Source organism: Ictidomys tridecemlineatus, chromosome X, assembly GCF_052094955.1.
Source record: "Ictidomys tridecemlineatus isolate mIctTri1 chromosome X, mIctTri1.hap1, whole genome shotgun sequence".
Classification (NCBI taxonomy): Eukaryota; Metazoa; Chordata; class Mammalia; order Rodentia; family Sciuridae; genus Ictidomys; species Ictidomys tridecemlineatus.
In genome coordinates this window covers 74264302-74283497 of record NC_135493.1, presented here as the reverse complement: position 1 = coordinate 74283497, position 19196 = coordinate 74264302, and the positions used below count along the sequence as shown (strand labels likewise).

The following is a 19196-nucleotide window of genomic DNA, read 5'->3' as shown; positions in this document are numbered from 1 at the left end:
AACATAAACAAATGGTTAGCTGATGGTGGTGGTCTCTCCTGTCCCCCTCCACCTCCGTACGCAGTTTACACCGACAGTGAGGTCTTTCTGTTTCCTCCCACCGGTTCCCCTGAGCTGCCTTTGAATATCGACATTTTTTTCTGGTTCTCATATTCAACGGCTTCGCTTCTCATTCAACAGGTCCCAAACGGAACTTTTTATCTGTTCCTGCACCCACACCCCTATTCTCTGGCTCTCCTTAACCTGTGAATTTGGTTAGTGGTTGTCCTGGTCTACCAAGTCTCCCAAGCTAGACTGATTTTGTCTTTTCATCTGCCTAACTTGCTATAATCCAAATCCCAGTTGGAAACCTTATTTATAACTGGATTTAAATTGCAACATCATCTTAATTGAACCTCCTTCCACCAGTCTTTCCCCTCACTACAACATGCTTTTAAGAATCATGCCTGGGCCAGCGCTGTGGCGCACTTGTAATCCGAGCAGCTGGGGAGGCTGAAGCAGGAGGATCACGAGTTCAAAGCCAGCCTCGGCAATTTAGCGAGTCCTTTAGCAACTCAGTGAGACCCTGTCTCTAAATAAAAGACACACACACACTCACACAAAGGGCTGGGGATGTGGCTCAGTGGTTAAGTGACCCTGGGTTCAATCTCCACTACCCCTGCTCCCCCCCCCCCCCCCGCAAAAAAATAAAGCATGCTTGGTAATTATAGCTAAAATTTATGGAGAGCTTATTATGTGTTAGTCCCTGTGCTAATTGCTTTGCCAATGTTAGCTCCTTTACTCCTCACATCAATCTTATGAGGTAGGTACCACTATCCTCCTCGTTTTATAGATGAAGATACTACTAATTCTCAGATAAGTGACTTGCTCAAGGAGATAGAAGAATGGCCTAGGAGACAGGAGAACTGGGATCATATTGCTTTTATGTGATCATTTAATTTCTCTACTTGAAACTTCCTCTGATTTCCCACAGTCCTATCTGGTAAAGTTCAAACTCCCTAGCAAATCTCTTCATACTCAGGTCACTTCACACCTTTCTTGCCTCATCTTTTGCTGAGCACAGTATTCCAACCATCCAGAGTTTCCTACTATTTCCTGGAAATGCCATGCCCTTTCATATCTTTCCTACAGCATCCTGTGATGTCATCATTCTTGTCATCCCTTCTTTTTAAAAAATATTTTATTAGTTATGGATGGATACAATATCTTTATTTTTATTTATTTATTTTTATGTGGTGCCCAGGATCGAACCCAGGGCCTCACGAGTGTGAGGTAGGTGCTCTACCACTGAGCTACAATCATTGAGCTACAATCCCAGCCCAGTCATCCCTTTTTCAAGTCTCTTATTTTGTAAACTCCTGTTCATATTTCCCTATCTCACCTCAGATGCAGTTAGTTCTCCTTTTACTGTATTCCTAAGCACCATGAGCAGGCTCATATTATATAGTGCAAACCATTTTTGTTTATTTGTCTTTCTCCCAATAAACTGTGAGCTCCTTGAGGGCAGAAACACATTTTATGTATCTCTGTGACCTCAGCTCTGGGTCATATAGTAGACAAGAAATGTTGGTGGAATGAATGTATTAAAGGGATCAGGAATCAAATGATATTACACTTGGACATTTAATAACTTTTAAATAAATATATCATATGTATTCTCTGCCTGGCCATGTTCGGCTTTTCCTATTAGACAACAAGCTTCTAGGGGCAGGGACTGTAATTTGACTTGTCTACCATTTGCAGTGTTTCCTGATACATATTCTGTGATGTCTGGTGAGGAAGGATATCCATGCAATCAGGACTTTTCAGCAGTTTCAGCACATTGGCCGTTCACGGTGATATTAGCCTCCCTATGGTAAAATAACCATCTTAGTTCTCCACATTCCTTTGTTCTACTCCAATTTGCATTTGTCCTCTACCTATCACCTAAGTGATACATCTTGTAAGTGTTTTACAAGTGGTGAATTCAGTAGAGGAGAGGGCCTGGTATGAGAGAGCCTGGTGGGCACTAAGGTACAAGGCACTCTCTTCAAACTGAAACAGGTGTGGTGACAGATCATGGAGAGTTGCTGAGATGGGGAAATGGCAGGGTGGGGCAGGCACCTGTCCTAGCTTGAGTTATATCTTGCATTGTTTCTGTGCATTTGTTTGAAAAGGTCCACCTCTTCACTAGCTCATGTCCATCATCTCCTTAAAGTTTCAATTCAAAGCTCAAAACTTACATGTTCTTGGAAACTTTCCCCGACTAGCCCAACCTGATAGATCACTTATCTACTTTACACCCCCTGAACCTCTAGGAACTCCATTTATATTTAATTTTGTGCTTGTGGTTATCTGTCTTTCCATTTCATGAGGATATATTGACTCCTCCACTAGATTATAGACTCTAACATCAATCAACAGTTGCTTGTTGAGACTTCACAAGATGAAAGTATATCTTGAAAGCTTGAACAGATAAAAATGATCATATGCCATAGGACCAGATGTTTTAGGAGGGTGGGCAAAAGGATTGGTGGGGTGATAAAAACATCATGACTTTAAAGCTAGAGAGGTAAGGGTAACTCACCTCATTGCTATGGGAGTGTTAGACACATGTCAGTCAAGAAACAGTCAGCAAGATGGCCTTAGAAAATAGAAGAGACTTTGGTCATGGAAGAGGACTAACAGGAAGCCCCCAGAAAACCATTGCTGTCATAAACTATGAATAGATATGGCAGGATATGGGAGGTGTAGCCTTTTTTTCCCAGTTTGAAACCGTAGACTGTATGTTCTCAAATGGATCCCCATTCACCACTTGTTTTTTTTTTTTTCCTCTTGAAGGTCACAGGAGTTTGGCTCTCTTGCCTCTTTCACTGTCACCACCCACTCTTCTACCTGGGTGCCACCCCCCAAGACTGCTGCCAAACCGGCTCTATTAATTTGAATTGAGATAGACATTTCCCCACTTCTTTGTTACCCTGCCCAGCTCTGAAAAAAAAAGTACAACCCCCACCTAGGATTTTTACAGGATTTTTCCCTTGTAACCACAGGAAAAGATGCAGTGGTAGAGAAAATAAATAAATAATAATGAGAAAATTCCAGATTGTTAGAAAGCACCACCTCTACTTGTCCCTGATCTTCACAGATGTGTATGGAATATGCATATTTTTGGTTGCCCTCTTCCCTAAGACATTTATGGTTTTATCTGTGAAAGAGTTCTTGTCTTAGGAAAACACCTTCTCAACCTTGTCTCTGTGTTGTTTTTTAAAAATTCTTTTTGGTTAGTAAATGTTTCTCAAAGTCCTGTTTTCTAGACACCAGACTAGCTAGGCACTTTCACAAAAAGTGAAGCCCTAGACTGAAAGACTCAGATTTTAGCCCTGAATAGATTTGAGTTGGTTTGCTAAGTTTGAGGCAAGTTTCAGTCCTTTCTGATCCCTGGAAGTCATTCCATTGTAGTAAAAAGAACACTAGATTTTCAGGAGATCTGAGTCCTTGTCATAGCTTTGTCATTCTGTTGACTACTAATAATAGTTACCCTAATATCAATAGTAATATTGGGTTTTTATTTTGTATTAGGCACTGTGCTAAGTGCTTTACATAAATTGTCTGATTTAATCTACACATGTATAATAAGCTTAATGTTATTACTTATTTTCATTTCACAAAGGAAAGTGAGACTTAGGGTAAAGGGTCAGGAGTTACTAAGAGGTACAGTAGAGATGCAAACCTAGTCAGCCTGACTTCAAAGCCTATACAAGTCAATTCCCCTTTTCTGGCTTTGCTTTCTTTTTTTTTTCTTTCTTTTTTTTTTTAAAGAGAGAAGGGAGAGAGAGGGGAGAGAGAGAATTTTTAATATTTATTTTTTAGTTCTCGGCGGACACAACATCTTTGTTGGTATGTGGTGCTGAGGATCGAACCCAGGCCGCACGCATGCCAGGCGAGCGCACTACCACTTGAGCCACATCCCCAGCCCTGGCTTTGCTTTCTTTATTTGTAAAATGAGAATTATATATTGAATGATCTCCAAAGTCTCTGCTAGCTCTAAAATCCTACTTATAGTGATTTCCAGTCTGGGTACTATACTCCACATTGTCCTTTGGTCTTTAGGCTTCCCTGAGTTTAAACTTTACATCCAGACAAATTCAGTCTTGGATCCCTGCATGAAGAATTTCTACAATGTTTCATCCCTTAGGTTTTGAGGGTCCTTTGAGCTTCCTCTTTAAGCTTCCTATGGACCTCTATGGTTCCAATCTTTGAAAGTCCTACTGGCATAATATTTACCACAGTTTTGTTTTCTTCTTTTTTTAAAAAATATTTTTAATATTTATTTTTTAGTTTTCGGCAGACACAACATCTTTGTTTGTATGTGGTGCTGAGGATTGAACCTGGGCCGCACGCATGCCAGGCAAGTGCGCTACCGCTTGAGCCACATCCCCAGCCCTTGTTTTCTTCTTGCATGTGCAGGGCAAACACTCCCTCTGAGTTATAGCCACAATCAATAATTTGTTTTGAGACAGGGTCTCCCTTAGTGGCACAGGCTGGCTTCCGACATGTGATCCTTCTGCCTCAGTCTGTGAGTTGGTGGGATTAGAGTTTCTGGGATTTCATGCATGTGCTGTGACACCCAGTTTTTACCAAAGCATTTTAACCAAAGAGTCTTTCCCTGCCCCCCACCATCAGGAAAAAAAGATCTGGGGGTGTATTTCAGTGTTAGAGTGATTGCATAGGCCTGGGGTTGTTCAATGCCCAGCATTTCAGTCCTTTCTGAACCCTGGAAAAGAATCTGAAAGTTTCCAGTACATTGAAACATGCTCATGTTATTAAATTTGCAGGAAAAGAGCTGGATGTGAGAGTTTATATACTATGTACTTATTTTTAAGTTTATTATTTTTATTTATTCTGACTTGTTGTACATGATGGCAGAATGTAATTCATTTCATATTACACATATAGAACACAATTTTTCAAGACACTGATTGTACACAAATTTGCTATGTACTTATAATTTTGATTAAAACACATTGAGAAAAGATAGGAAGAAATGTCAAAAAGTGTTAATGGTGGTTATAGTATTTTTCATTTTCCTTTCCTTAATTTTTTTTCAATTTGCTGTGACTGCATATAATTTTAAACTGGGGGAACTGCTTTGTATTTTGCCTCTTTCTACAAGGGATTTGAAGCACCTTACCAAAAAAGAGTACAAATGTTGTAAGATTATAGAAATAGAAAATCAGATGCATGGAAAGGAAGAGGAAGCTAATATGCAATGACTAAACATTAAACTCACCTTTTGGGGTAGTCAAGGGAAGGGGTAAAATGCAGTCAATTACATAAGTCTTGTTATCAGGAAGAAAGAAGCATGGCATTCCTCAAGAGAGATAGAGATTTTCCTGTCACTACATTCTTTTCTCCCCCTATTTAAAAGACAGAACTTGAGCAAATAAACAAAAACATTGGGAGTGGGGGGAAACATTTACAATCCCCTTGCCCTTCTACAATTTTAATCTTTGCCTCTCAGCTTTCAATCCTTTTCCACAGACACATATAATTTTACATGGTTGTAATTAGAGTCTATATACTATTTTCTGTTCTTCTTTTTTTCCATGAATATATCATAAACACATTTTCATATTTAGTCTTCCATAATTATATTTTTTAACAGCTACATAATGCTCCATTGCTGGTACTAAATTCCATAAGAAATATCTCATGTGGGATTAACATAAGGGACAATGTCCTCAGTAACAGTTTCATAACACATGCAGAAGAGATTTCCATATTACTTTCTCGTAACTACTCTGGCTAAAAGCCAAGGGTGTAACATTAAAACACTTCTGCAGGGGCTAAGCTCAGATGGTTCAGGCATGTAACCTTCTGGTGTTCTAACTTGATCTGAGGACACAACTTAAAATGCCACCTAAAGGAGTGGATGGATAGAATGTCCCTTACAATATATTCCATAAATATCTCTTCTCCTAGCCAGGCTTTTGACAGGACCTCAGAGGCCAACTACATTTATTCCCTGATGAAAGCCAGAAGTATTGGTATGCTCTGTTGTTGATTGAGGCAGGATCCATATGTTTTGAAAGCCAGATGAACAGGTGGTCGGGTGACATGGTTACCATTCTGGCTTGAAAGTTGAGAAGCCTGACTAGTGTTGTTGCCTGCATAGAAGTTTAGCTCATATCCCCATGAAGGTAGGGTGCAGGTGAAACCAGATTTTTCCTAGGAAGTAGCTTTTGGATCTAAGTTCCATACCACAGAGAAGGGTTTTTTGATCTGAATAGTTTTCAAAGCCCTAACCAGTCATGCAGCTTGGGTCTAAGAAAGGAAGTCTCAAAATATTCCAGTGGAACCTCTGGTTTTAGGAATTATAGTGTCCCACTCCGCCTGCCAGTAGGAATTAGCTGCAGAATAGGGTTTTATATTGACCAATTGAATTTTGGAGACTGTCACCAAGGAAGATTAAAATTTTTTACATACATGATGTCAAGCTGTTATTTCTGGCACTAATTATGTACCAGAGCCAATTGCCTCTTAAAGACGACACCTAATATGCAATAATATAACTATGTCGGCTGCATAAAGCCAGATTTACTTTTATTTCAAAATTTTATTGTATAAACATTACAGGCACAAAATGAAAGACGTTTTAGAAATAGAGGAAAAGGAAAAAATAATTACAATCCTACCATTTTAACAAAAGCATCAATAAGCTTTTGTTTACTTCCCTTATTTTTCATATTTATATTCATATTGAATATATCAACTTGTGTCCTGATTTAATAATTGTAATCATACAAGTAATACATGAATATGTTTCTTTAAAAATATAGAACATTATGGGAAAAACCCCTAAAAGTCCCTTTGGACTCTTATCACATAGACTTTTCCCCCTCCCTGAAGTAACCATTGTCATGAGTTTGATAATTATTCTGCTAGACCTTCAAAAAATACTCTTAGGCTGGGTGTGGTGGTACATGCCTATCATCCCAGCAACATGGGAACTGAGGCAGAAAGTTGCCAGTTTGAGGCCAGCCTCAGCAATTTAGAGAGGCCCTAAGCAATTTAGTGAGACCCTGTCTCACAATAAAAAATAAAACGGACTGGGGATGTAGCTCAGTAGTACAGGGCCCCTCTGGGTTCAATCCCCAGTACCACATACATGATGGCAGAGCCCTCATGACCTGATCATCTCTCAAAGATCCCACTGTTGCACTGGGGGTTAAATTTCTAACACATGAACTTTGGTGAACACATTCAAACCGTAGCAATTTTCTTTGCTTTTCTGTGCATAAATGATTATATTAGGCCACTTGCTTTTTTCACCCAAAATGTTTTTGAGGTGTATCCTTGATGATACAACTGTTCATTCCTTTTAATCACTGTATTCTATTTCATTTAGTGAATATGCTGCATTTTATTAAGTCATTCAGATGTATTATCAAGCTGGCCACAGTGGCACATGCCTGTAATCCAGCTACTTGGGAGGCTGAGGCCCAGAGAATCATAGGTCAGTCTTTGCAACTTAGTGAGACCCCGACTCAAAATATAAAAGGATTGTGGATGTATCTAGCATATGTGAGGCCCTAGGTTCAATTCCCAGTACCTTCTCACTGCAAAAAAGATGAATTATCACACTGAAAAGACAAGGTTTTTAGAAAGCCTGTCTTTCTGTGAAATAAATCTACTTAAACAATGTAGAAATTCATCCCAACACCCTCACGTGACGTGTATTAAACTAAAATCCTCCATCAACCATTTCACTTGCCTACTAAAAGCTTTGAAGATGACAGAGTTGTACATAAAGTCAACAGAAAAGTACAAACATCTTACAAAAATGGTCTTGGCTCAGTCAGCGTTGTTCAGTTAGTTGGGTTGTGTGTCACAAATGGGGTTTAGACCCGGAGAGAACTGATGTACTTTCTTGTTTTCTGTAAATGCCTGTGGGGCTCCCTGAATCCCCATCCAGATCTCCTTTATCACCAGAAAGTTCCTGGCTGTTTCATATAGCCTGCAAAATCTATAGCTCACAAAGATAGGCATGTGGTTACACAATTTGCTCCCAGAGTAGGCTCCAGAATGTCCAGATGCAGTGTCCAGTTGATCTTTCCTGGCAGTATCAGGCAGATATGACAGCACATGTGGGCTGAAGAAATACACAGCCTGCCCCTGGGAACAACAGGGAGGGACTCAAAGGCACAAATACATTCTTAATACAGACAAAAATAAAAGGAGATAAAAATATGCTAGCTATGCCTGTTATAAAAATCAATTACAAGCTACTCTTTTTCATATGGGCCTCCATATATGAAAGTATACCTATCCTCTTGTCTTTCCCTTCCCCCTCCCATTTCCTGTTCTTTTATGTTTACTTTCTCTGATCTCTGCTTAGTCCTTTTCTCCCTCTGCCTCTGGCAGTTTCCACCGCTGATCCCCTTTTTTCTTTTTCTGGGGCCAATCTTATAGTATCCTTCAAGAAGATCATGAGCTCTGTTAATCTGTAAGTGGTATCAGGCCATTAAGATATAAGTTAAAGAGAAAAGAGGCTTAAACACAGTCCTGTTTTACTTGTGATTGAGATTTGGTGTACCAGGGACCCTGTATGTACCCTGAGTCTTTCTACTTTAAACTTTAAAAAAACAAAGTCCCTTCCCCCACTATAAGAGCAATACATGTTTACTAAAAAATGTATTTTAGAACTTTTTTTTTTCCTTTTGGTATTGGGGATTGAATCCAAGGTTGCTTTACCACTGAGCTTCATTCCCAGTCCATTTTATTTTTAAATATTTATTTTTTCATGATTTTTATTGGTATATTATAATTGTACATACTGGTGGGACTCTTTTTTTTTTTTTTTTTTGCAACAGGGTCTCATTAAGTTGCTGAGCGTGGCCTCAAACTCATGATCCTCCTGCCTTAGCAATCCCAAGTCACTGATATTATGGGTGTGCACCACTGTGCTTGGCTCAGTATTTTGGTATGTTTATTTCCAGTATTACTTTTTACCTTTGGAATGGATTTTAAAAACCCAACACCATTGTAATCAAATTGTACATACACTTTTGTTTCCTCCTGATTTAACATGTGAACATGTTTTCAATTAATCACAGGACTTCATAAATATAATTTTAGCACCTGTATAGGATTCTTTCAGTTGTATCTACCATACTTTAATTGTTTCTGTATTGTTAGCTATCTATGTTGACATGATATTAAAATGAGAATTTGCACAAGCCTTAAATATCAAAGATCTATGTGAAGCACATATAGATTGTCCCAGACCAGTAATTGCCTATGCAATCACAAGGAAATGATAGTTCAATGAAAGCTGTAATTTTTCAGTCAATGATAGTTTTCCCCACAAAATTTAAGAGACTATATATAATATCAGTGAATCTTATAGTAATGTCAGGACCTTTCTATCCATGATGGAAACCTGATGTAGTAGGGAAAAATAATACTTTGGAATCAGACATCCTTTCCTTTATTTAATAGATATTAATTGAGTGACTTTTATGTGCTCATGACTGTTAATACGCTAAAAAGAAAAACAAAATGCTTGCTCTCATGGAGCATATAGTTCAGGGGAGTTCATGGGTTATCAAACAAGAAATTACACACAACATGCTAAATGCTAAGATGGGGAAATGTTGGGGGCCATAGGTATATAAAAGATGGTATCTAACCTACACTAGGGGGATCAAGAAGGCTTTCTGGAACAAGTGACAATAAATAGGAGTTAGCAAGCTGAAAATACAAAAGAGTCTAGGGGAGTGTCTTTGTTTTTCAAACAGAGAAAGCAGTAAGAACAAAGACTTATAAACATGAGAGAAACTTTTTTTCTGATGGGGTCTCACTATGTTGTCCAAACTGGTCTGGAACTCCTGGGTCCAAGCTATCATCCTGCCTCAGCTTCCTGAATAGCTGGGACTATAGGTGTGTACCACCAGGCCCATCAAGAGACTTATTTTTGTGGGTACCAGGGATTGAACTCAGGGGCACTTGACCACTGAGCCACATCCCCAGCCCTATTTTGTATTTTATTTAGATACAGGGACTCACCGAGTTGCTTAGCACCTTGCTTTTGCTGATGCTGGCTTTGAACTCAGGATCCTCTTGCCTCAGCCTCCGGAGCTGCTGGATTACAGGCGTGCGTCACTATGCCCTGTTATCAAGATAATTTTATCTGAAAATGTCTTTATTTTGTTTTGATTCTTAAATGTTATTGTAATTTAACATAGAATTCCAGGTTGACAATACGTTTTTTCCCAACAATTTAGAGATGTTTTCCTGTGGTCTTCTAGTTTGCATAGTTCCTGAGGTGATTATGCAATGTTGTTGTTCTCTGGACGCTTTTATGATTTTCTCTTTATCTTTGGCTCTCAGCAGGTTGATTATGATACCAGTAGGTACAATTTTCTTCATATTTATTCTGTTTGAGCTTTACAGAACTTGAATCTATAAATGTATGCCTTTTGCCAAATTTGAGACATATTCAATCATAATTGCTTCAAAGAATGTTTTTGCCCAGCTACTCTTCTCCTTTTGGGATTGCAATCAAATGTATTTTAGACCTGTGGTATTATACTACAGATCTGAAAGGCTTGGTCCATAATTTTTTCCCATCCTTTTTATCTCTTCTTCAGATTTGACATTTTTATTACTATATAGTATAGTATATAGTGAACCCAGAGTTTCACACTTATTAAGCAAGTACTCTGCCACTGAACTTCATCCCCAGACCTTTTTGTTTTGTTTTGAGACAGGGTCTTGCAAAATTTCTGAAATTGTCTTTGATCTTCCATCTGATCCTCCTGCCTCAGCCTCCTGAATATAGGCATGTGCCACTGTGCCTGTATATCTTCAAGTTCTTGAATTCTGTTATTTCATTCTGCAATTAAGTCCATCTAGTTAATTTCTCCTTTCAGGTATTATATTTTTAATTCTAGAATTTCCATTTAGTTTTTTTTTCACGTTTTCTGTTTTTCTATTGAGGTTTCTTTTTTGTTTGTTTGTTTATCACCAGGGTATTTTTCTCTCCTCATTAAGCATCATCATCTCCAGGTTGGCCTCCATTGTCTTTTCCCTGGAGAATGCATCACATTTTCCTGATTCTTCATGGATTAATTTGATAGGGTTTCCTGGACTTTGTGCATGCTATGTTGTGGGGCTGCTGGATTTTGTTATGTTCTCTGAACAGTATGGATATGTTGGTTTCAACAGGCCATCAGCTTGGTTAGATTTGAACTGCACTCTACCTTGCCTGCACTGGGTGGCAGCTCAGATCTCAACGTTGTCCTTTCCATCTTAGATGGAAAAACTGCTTTGAATCTGCTCTATGTGTTCATGGTTCAAAATACACCTTGAAAATAGTTTATACAGATAATTTAGAACTCCTTTTCTCAAGGTCTCTCTCTCTCTCTCTCTCTCTCTCTCTCTCTCTCTCTCTCTCTCTCTCTTAGTACTGTGGACTGAACCCAGGGATACTGAGGATGTAGCCACTGAGCTACATCCTCAGCTCTTTTTTATTTTTTATTTTGAGACAGGGTCTCCTTAAGTTGCTTAGAACCTCAATAAGTTGCTGAGGCTGGCCTTGAATTTGTGAGCCTCCTTCCTCAATCTCCTGAGTCACTGGCTTCAGAGTCTCTCCTTTCTGAGGTTTCCCTTATTTTTCCACTGTGGTTGTCCCCTGCTCTGTCCTCTGGTTCTCCAGGCTAGAAAAGCTGGTTTTCAAATGGAGTTTTAGTAGTCTGGACAGTGATTGCAGACTGTCCTCAGGCTAAAGTAAAAAATGGGAAATTTACCTCATGCTGATCCCTTATTTCAAATTCCAGTTACTCTCTGGAAATATTCCTTTTGTCTACTTTCTGGAGCTAGCAGGTAGTTTGCAAGTTGGGTGGGGTGTGTGCTTTTTCAGAGTTTACAGGTGTTATCTATTGAGAATTTTTGTCATCATACTGAGAATAGAAAGTGTGAGAGATTCTCAGATGAACTTACTTCATATTTGAGGGGTGGATATCATAGACCTCAACTGCTTTCTTTTTCATCTTAATGTTTCTCTATAAAAACACTGAGTCTCCTCTTGCTTCAGAGAAAAAACAGTCTAATTTGTCTACTTTCCCCCCATCACTTCCTGATTATAGCAGAACCTACAATTTACCTATCTATTCTTTCATTGATCTAACAAACATGTATTAAACCAGGCACTGTGCTAGGTGTTAGGAATAAAAAAACATGTGCAAAAATAAGCCAGGCATGGAGTGTTGGCATATGCCTGTAATCACAGTGACTCAGGAGGCTGAGGCAGGAAAATCATAAATTCGAGGCCATTCTGAGCAACTTAAGGGAGATCATGTCAAATAAGTAAATAAAATAAAATAAAAGGCTGGAGCTGGAAATGTAAGGCTCTGAGTTCTATTTCCAGCAAAAAAAAAGTCAAAGGTCTAGCTTCTTCATCACCCAAAATTAACTTTTTTTTTGTGGTGTTGGAGATGGAACCCAGAAACTCACTCTAGCAAGGTAAATATTCTACCACTGAGCTGTACCCCTAGTCCCAGTCTCTTTAATTTTTCTGCTTCCTCCTCCATTGACCCATTGACTCTGGTGGCCAACCTCTTCTTGCCTTCCCATTGTTCTCCCTCCTCATTAATTTCTCCTTTTATTTTCCAAGTAGAGAAATTCTCAGAGACTATGTTCTTAGCAGTCTTCTCTTTCTTTCTTTCTATCTCTCTCTTTCCACCTACTGGGGTGGGGGTTGAACCCAGGGTCTCTCACATGCTGGGCAATGACTCTAGTACTGAGGTACACCCCTAGTCCATCCTTGGCAGTCTTTTTTTAAAAAAATATTTTGTTGTAGATTAACACAATGTCTTTATTTTATTTATCTATTTTTTATGTGGTGCTGAGAATTGAACCCAGTGCCTCACACGTGCCAGGCAAGCGCTCTACCACTGAGCCACAATCCCAGCCCTTGACAGTCTTAATCTTAGCATTTCTACTACCTTCCATGCTCAAGATTCCCAAATCTATCTTCAGCTTGACCTCTCCCTTCAAACTGAGATTTGCATTTCAGTTAATAGTCTCTGCCCGGTTGTCCAATGATGATATTAAACTGCATGTAGTGAAAATACAACTTATTGCCTTGCTTCTGAATCCACTCCTCTTCCTGTGTGTTTCTATTTCACTTAATTCTGACACTGAAAACACAGAGTTAAATAAGAACTGTGTCCAGGTTTTTGCAAAAGCTATCTTTGCATTGGGTATTGGGCAGAAAGTTTAACTAAAGGAAAGACTCTAAAGACCATTCCAATACTGTAATTTTGTCATGTTTCCAGCACAGTACCACTCACTTCCTTGGAGGAGTTCACAATAAAATTGAGGGAAACCAGGGGCTGGGGTTGTGACTCAGCAGTAGAGTGCTTGCCTAGCATGTGTGAGGCCCTGGGTTCGATCCTCAGCACTACATACAAATAAATAAATTAAATAAAGGCATGTGTCTAACTACAACTAAAAAATAAATATAAAAAAAGAAATTTAGTTTTAAAAAAATTGAGGGAAACTAAACAATAGATATCTGGTCCTGACTTCAAATGCAACAGGAGCCTAGCACGGTGCAGCTACTTGGGTGGTGCAAGCAGAAACAACGAAATTTTAAAGCCAGTCTCAGCAATTGAGCAAGACCCTGTCTCAAAACAACAACAACTTAAAAATCACTGGGGATATACCTCAGTGATAAAGTGTCCCTGAAGTCAATCCCCAGTTTAAATAAAAATGCAGTAGGAATTCAGAGAAAGGGGGTGGTGTGCACTGAAGTAAGAGAAAACTTCCCGGAGAACCAAGCTAAGCTCTTTAAAGTTAGAAGCTCTCTTCTATTTAATTTCTATTCACACAGCACTATTCTCTGCACACTGTAGAAACTCCATAAAGCTTTTTGAATTATTTTATAATATTATTAAATCTTATTGAGTACACAGTGAGCACATAGTTCTTCACTAAATGATGTGGGAGTTAACCAAGATTTGATGCAGTCTCTGACCTTTTCTAGTCAATCAGTCAACCAACAAATATTTACTGAGTACCTATTATTTGCTATGCACAATGCTAGGAATTATGGAGGATGCAAGAGAAATGTAAGCTTTAGTCCCTTCCCTTAGGGAGTTTTCAATATGGTTGGTAAGATGAGACATATATGCACACAAGGCTAAATAAGAATGTGAGTCAGAGCCAAATGAACATTACAGACAATAAGTGTAAAATTTTTTTTAAAAGTACAGATTAATGTAGACTAGATGGATATGATGGCTTTATGGAAGAGGTGGAAACTGCACTGGGCTTTGAAGGATGGGCAGAAATTAAATAAGCTTGAAGTTCTCATAGTTGTTAAGGTGATAGAATTCAACAAAAACATTTTCAGGCTAAAGACCAAACAGAAAAATATCCAGGCAGCAGTAAGCGGTTTATACCAGAGTGTTACTGAGCAGTTGTTAGTGTCATTCTACCCTTTCCCACAGCAAGAATGTTTTTTTCTCCTTCTGTTTTTTTCCTAATGTTCCGCCTGCCTCCCATCTTCCCTGCTTTAGGTGACACACAGAGCTATTTTTCCCCTGAGAGATATGTTTAAAGCTTGGGCTCAAAAATCAAACTATCTGGGTTCAAATCCCAACTTTGCCACTTATTAGCTGTATAATTTTCAGCAAGTTGCTTAATGTGTCTCTGCCTTATCAGCACACTGCAGACATAAAAATAGTACCTAGGCTCTGGCATGGTGGCACATGCCTATAATCTGAGTGACTTGGGAGGCTGAGGCAGGAGAATCACAAGTTTAATGCCAGTTTGGGCAATTTAGCAAGACCCCATCACAAAATAAAAAAATAAAAAGGGCTGTGGAAGTAGTTCAGTGGTAGAGTACCCCTGGTGCAATCCCCAGTACAGGAAAAAAATTGTACCTCTCTCATAGGGCTGTTTTGAAGATTTTTTGTATGGTGCTGGGATGGAACCTAGGGCCTCATGCATGCTAGGCAAGTTCTCTACCACTGAGCTATACCACAGCCCCTGTTTTGAGGATTTACTGAATTGAAATATATAAAGTGCTTAAAATAGAGCATGGCATGTAATAAATGTTCAATAAGTGTTAGCTTTTATTAAGGGAAAAAGCCTGGCTAATTACAATACTATTATCTTTCCAGGTCTTACTGTCACTAGATAATTAATTCTATAATTTATGAATACCTCTGTGGAAGCTGGAGGCCAAACTCTTGTCAGCTGATGGCCTAGGTCTTTAGCAACCTCCATAAACATGCACAGATACTCATACACTTAGGTCACTCCACTGTTTCTCAGATTGTCCTCACCCCTAGGCGATCCAGAGATACTTTGGTAACATAAATACAATCGCCAACTTAAGTAGACAAGTTGAATGTTTAAAGAGCTTTTCATCAGCACAGGGAGGGAACTGACAACTTTCAGACGGGATTTGGTTGAAAGTAGAGACTATCCCTAGGGAGGCGCCAGGTGAAATTAGGGTTAAATGAACTTCAAGAAGGGAAGTCACTAATGGTAAAAAGCAGCTGGATGGGTGTGTGTGGAAAAAGCGGGGCTCCATAGAAAGGCAGCTCAACTCTAGATCCCCTAGAATACAGAATGCATGAAAGCTGCTTTTTTGTTTTCATTACTGCATTAACTTGTTTTACACCCAGACTAGTCCCCTGCTCCAAAAAACCCAAAATTCCAGGGACTTTTGATTTGCCATTTCCTTGGGACACTCTGAATAGAGTATAAAAAAATTTCTTGTCGGTATGATTGCATAACACTAATTCAGAGCTTGTGAAATCTCCTTCAGGGAGAAATTTAAGGGCTGGAAGATGGATAGGTGTCTGTCTGATTAAGGTACAGTATTGCCTGTGGGCAGGATAACAAACTAAAAGAGATCCTTTCCAATATAAGGATCCTAAATCTTTATTTCTCATTTTCCCCTATTCTTGACTTCTTTTGACAAAGAATAAATATGGTCAAGGAAATGCAATATTAGGGACAACAGACATCAAAGTTCTGATGTTACCTGTTTGCCAAGGGATTTGACTGGCTACTCCGTGTGGTGGTGATGGTGGTGATGGTGGTGGTGGTGGTGGTGGTGATGGTGGTGGTGGTGGCGGGATGGTGGTGGTGGTGGTGAGGTGGGTTGGGGTGGGTGTGTGGGTGGGAGATGAATTGAAGTCTAAAGGATAACTGTGCTTTGGCCAGTAACACTTGGTAACTGTGTGCCTCCCATGAAAAACAAAAAGGTGTGTGCATGTGTGTGTGTGTGTGTGTGTGTGTGTGTGTGTGTGTGTGTCTGTCTGTCGCACTTGTTAACAGCTGTTATTACCTTATTTTTGCAAATGATTTAATTAGCCCAATACCTTTTACTCTTTTCCTTTTTCTATCTTATCAAACCTTTCTCTTAAAGACCAAGGATAGGTTATTTACACCTCATTGTGAATTTAACTTACACAATTCTCCTGGGGCTCTTTGATTTTAAGCCTTATCTTTTCACTCATCTATAAATTCAAATTTTTACTTTCATTCCCTCCAGCTGTTAAACACATTTCAATCACTCCTATCCTTAAGAACACACAAACAAACAAACAAACAAACAAACCTTTCTTTGACAATGCATTGCCCTCTAGCTACTGCAATCTTTTCTTAGGCAAGCTGCTCAAAACAATTTCTTTACTAAATATTTCTATTTCTCAGATTCAGTTCTCAATCCACTTCATCTGGGTTCTACTCTACCAAAGTTGAGTATCTGACTCTACCAAAGTTGCTCTCATTTAGGTAATTGTCAAACCCAGTGAACATTTCAGGGCTTATCTTTTTTTGACCTTTCTACTAGAGTAAACACAGTTAACCACCTACTTGCTCCTTCTGGAAACTTTAAATCCCTTGCCTACAGATCACTATCATCCCCTAGTTCTCTTTTCTACCTTTATGACCTCTCTTTATAAACATTTCTTCCTCTGTTTGTCCTTTAACATTTTTCACAAATGGAAATGTTTTTTTTTTTCCTGATTAAAAAAAGAATGTAAGCCTTGGGCTTGATCCCCAGCACCACAGAAACAAAACAAAACAACAGAATATATATCCATTGTTAAAAAAAAAAGTCAGATCCTGGCTGAGCATGTGGCTCAGTGATAGAGCACTTGGCTGTTAAGTGTGAGGCCCTGGGTTTGATCCCCAACACACCCCCACAAAAGGGTGGATCCTAGGGGATGGAAATGTAGCTCAGTTGCAGTGTGCTTGCCTAGCATGTATGAGGCTTTGATATTATCCAAAGCACAGAAAAAAGCGTCAGATCCTTTAGAAAATGATAAATAAAAAATGCAAAATCCAACTGAGATCCCAGAGGAAACCATCATTATCTTTTTCACGTACATGCTTCCAGATTTTAAAAAGTAAAAAAAGGTGTGCAATTGTGCACACTTGTAATCTCAGTGACTTGGGAGGCCAAGATAGGAGATTCCCAAGTTCAAAGCCACCCTTAAAAATTTAGTGATGCCCTGTCTCAAAATGAAAAAATAAGAAGGACTTGGGATATAGCTCAGTGGTAAAAAGTCCCTGGGTTCAATCCCAAGTACAGAAAAATAAAATTATATATATGGGGGTGAGGATGTAGCTCAGTGGTAGAGTGGTTGTCTTGCATGTGCATGGCCCTAGTTTTAAGCCTTAGCACTACAATCTCTCTATATACATACATACATACATACATATATAATTATATATGTATATACATATATATATATATCATCTACATTAATATAAATGGTATCATGCTATAATTTTTATACCTTTATCTTATTTAATTATTTTTATGTAGTGCTGAGGATTGAACCTAGTGCCTCACATGTGCTAGGCAAGTGCTCTATCACTGAGCCACAACCCCAGCACCCATGCTATGATATTTTTACCAGCTTCTTTCACTTTTTTACAGACATGATTCCATATCAACTGGTATAGAACCTTATTTTATTTTTGGTGCTGGGGATTGAACCCAGAGCCTTGTATGATAAGCATATGCTCTACCACTGAGCTACACTCTTGGCCTTGGACATTATTTTAAATAAATATATAGGAGAATCCTGAATTTGTCCATTTATATAACAGACTGGGTTTTATGATGAAAGTGACTTGAGATGTAATGCCTTGTAAAATACAAACTATTATCTATAATATAAACAGATTCACAAACTGGGCTTAGTGTCCTATGCCTGTAACTACTAGGGAGGCTGAGATATGACGTATGTACTTGAGCCCAGGAATTGGAGACCAGCCTGGATCTCAACCAGCATAACAACAAATTCACAAATTAGAAGACAATGACTAGGGGCTGGGGATGTGGCTCAAGCGGTAGCGCGCTCACCTGGCATGCATGTATCCCGGGTTTGATCCTCAGCACCACATAACAACAAAGATGTTGTGTTCACCGAAAACTAAAAAAAATAAATATTAAAAAATAACTTCTCTCTCTCTCTCTCTCTCTCTCTTCTCTCTCTCTTTTAAAAAAAGAAGACAATGACTACAAAAATACTGAATAAAATAAAAATTTACTCTTAAAACCAAGGTCCTGCCAGGCATAGTGGCACACACCTGTAATTCCATCTCCTCAGGAGGTTGAGGAAGGAGAATCATAAGTTCAAGGGCAGCCCGAGCAACTTAGTGAAACCCTGTTTCAAAAAAATAAATATAAAAAGGGCTGGGGATGTGACTCAGTGGTTGAGTACCCCTAGTTCAAATCCTGGAACCAAAAACAATTTTTTGGCAAAAAGAAAGAAAGGGAAAGGGGAAAGAGGAAAGGGGAAAAGGAGGGAGGAGAAATCTGAGTTAAAAGACACAAAGGACAAATAGGAGTAAAATGGGGAAAGGGAAAACAAATAAAATGGGGGAAGGATAATTTCTGGCAGAAGAAGGCATACAAAGTCCTTGAGATAAGAAACAGCAAGATAATTTTAGGCAGTTATCACCAGTTTGGATTATATGATGAAAGTGTTTAGAGAGATAGGGTGGCTGGAAATGAGCAGAGGAGAGGGATCCTTGATTATTAACCAAAGGATCGCTGTCTTTATCACAGGTAAGAGGAAGCCACTGAAGGATCCTGGGAGGAAAATGACATGATCAGATTTATGTTTTTGAAGGATTGTTTTGCAGGTAACATGGAAAATGTATTTGAATTGAATGTG

The 19196-nt window shown here is 38.9% G+C and overlaps 1 long non-coding RNA gene across 1 annotated transcript; it reads right to left on the bottom strand.

Annotated features, from left to right (window-relative positions):
- Positions 1-5367: 5367 nt before the first annotated feature.
- Positions 5368-18451, bottom strand: LOC144371721 (uncharacterized). Its single transcript, XR_013431788.1, has 3 exons — positions 18380-18451; positions 10048-10150; positions 5368-8154 (listed from the first exon to the last, which is right to left on the bottom strand). It is a non-coding gene; the product is annotated as an uncharacterized LOC144371721 (long non-coding RNA).
- Positions 18452-19196: the final 745 nt, after the last annotated feature.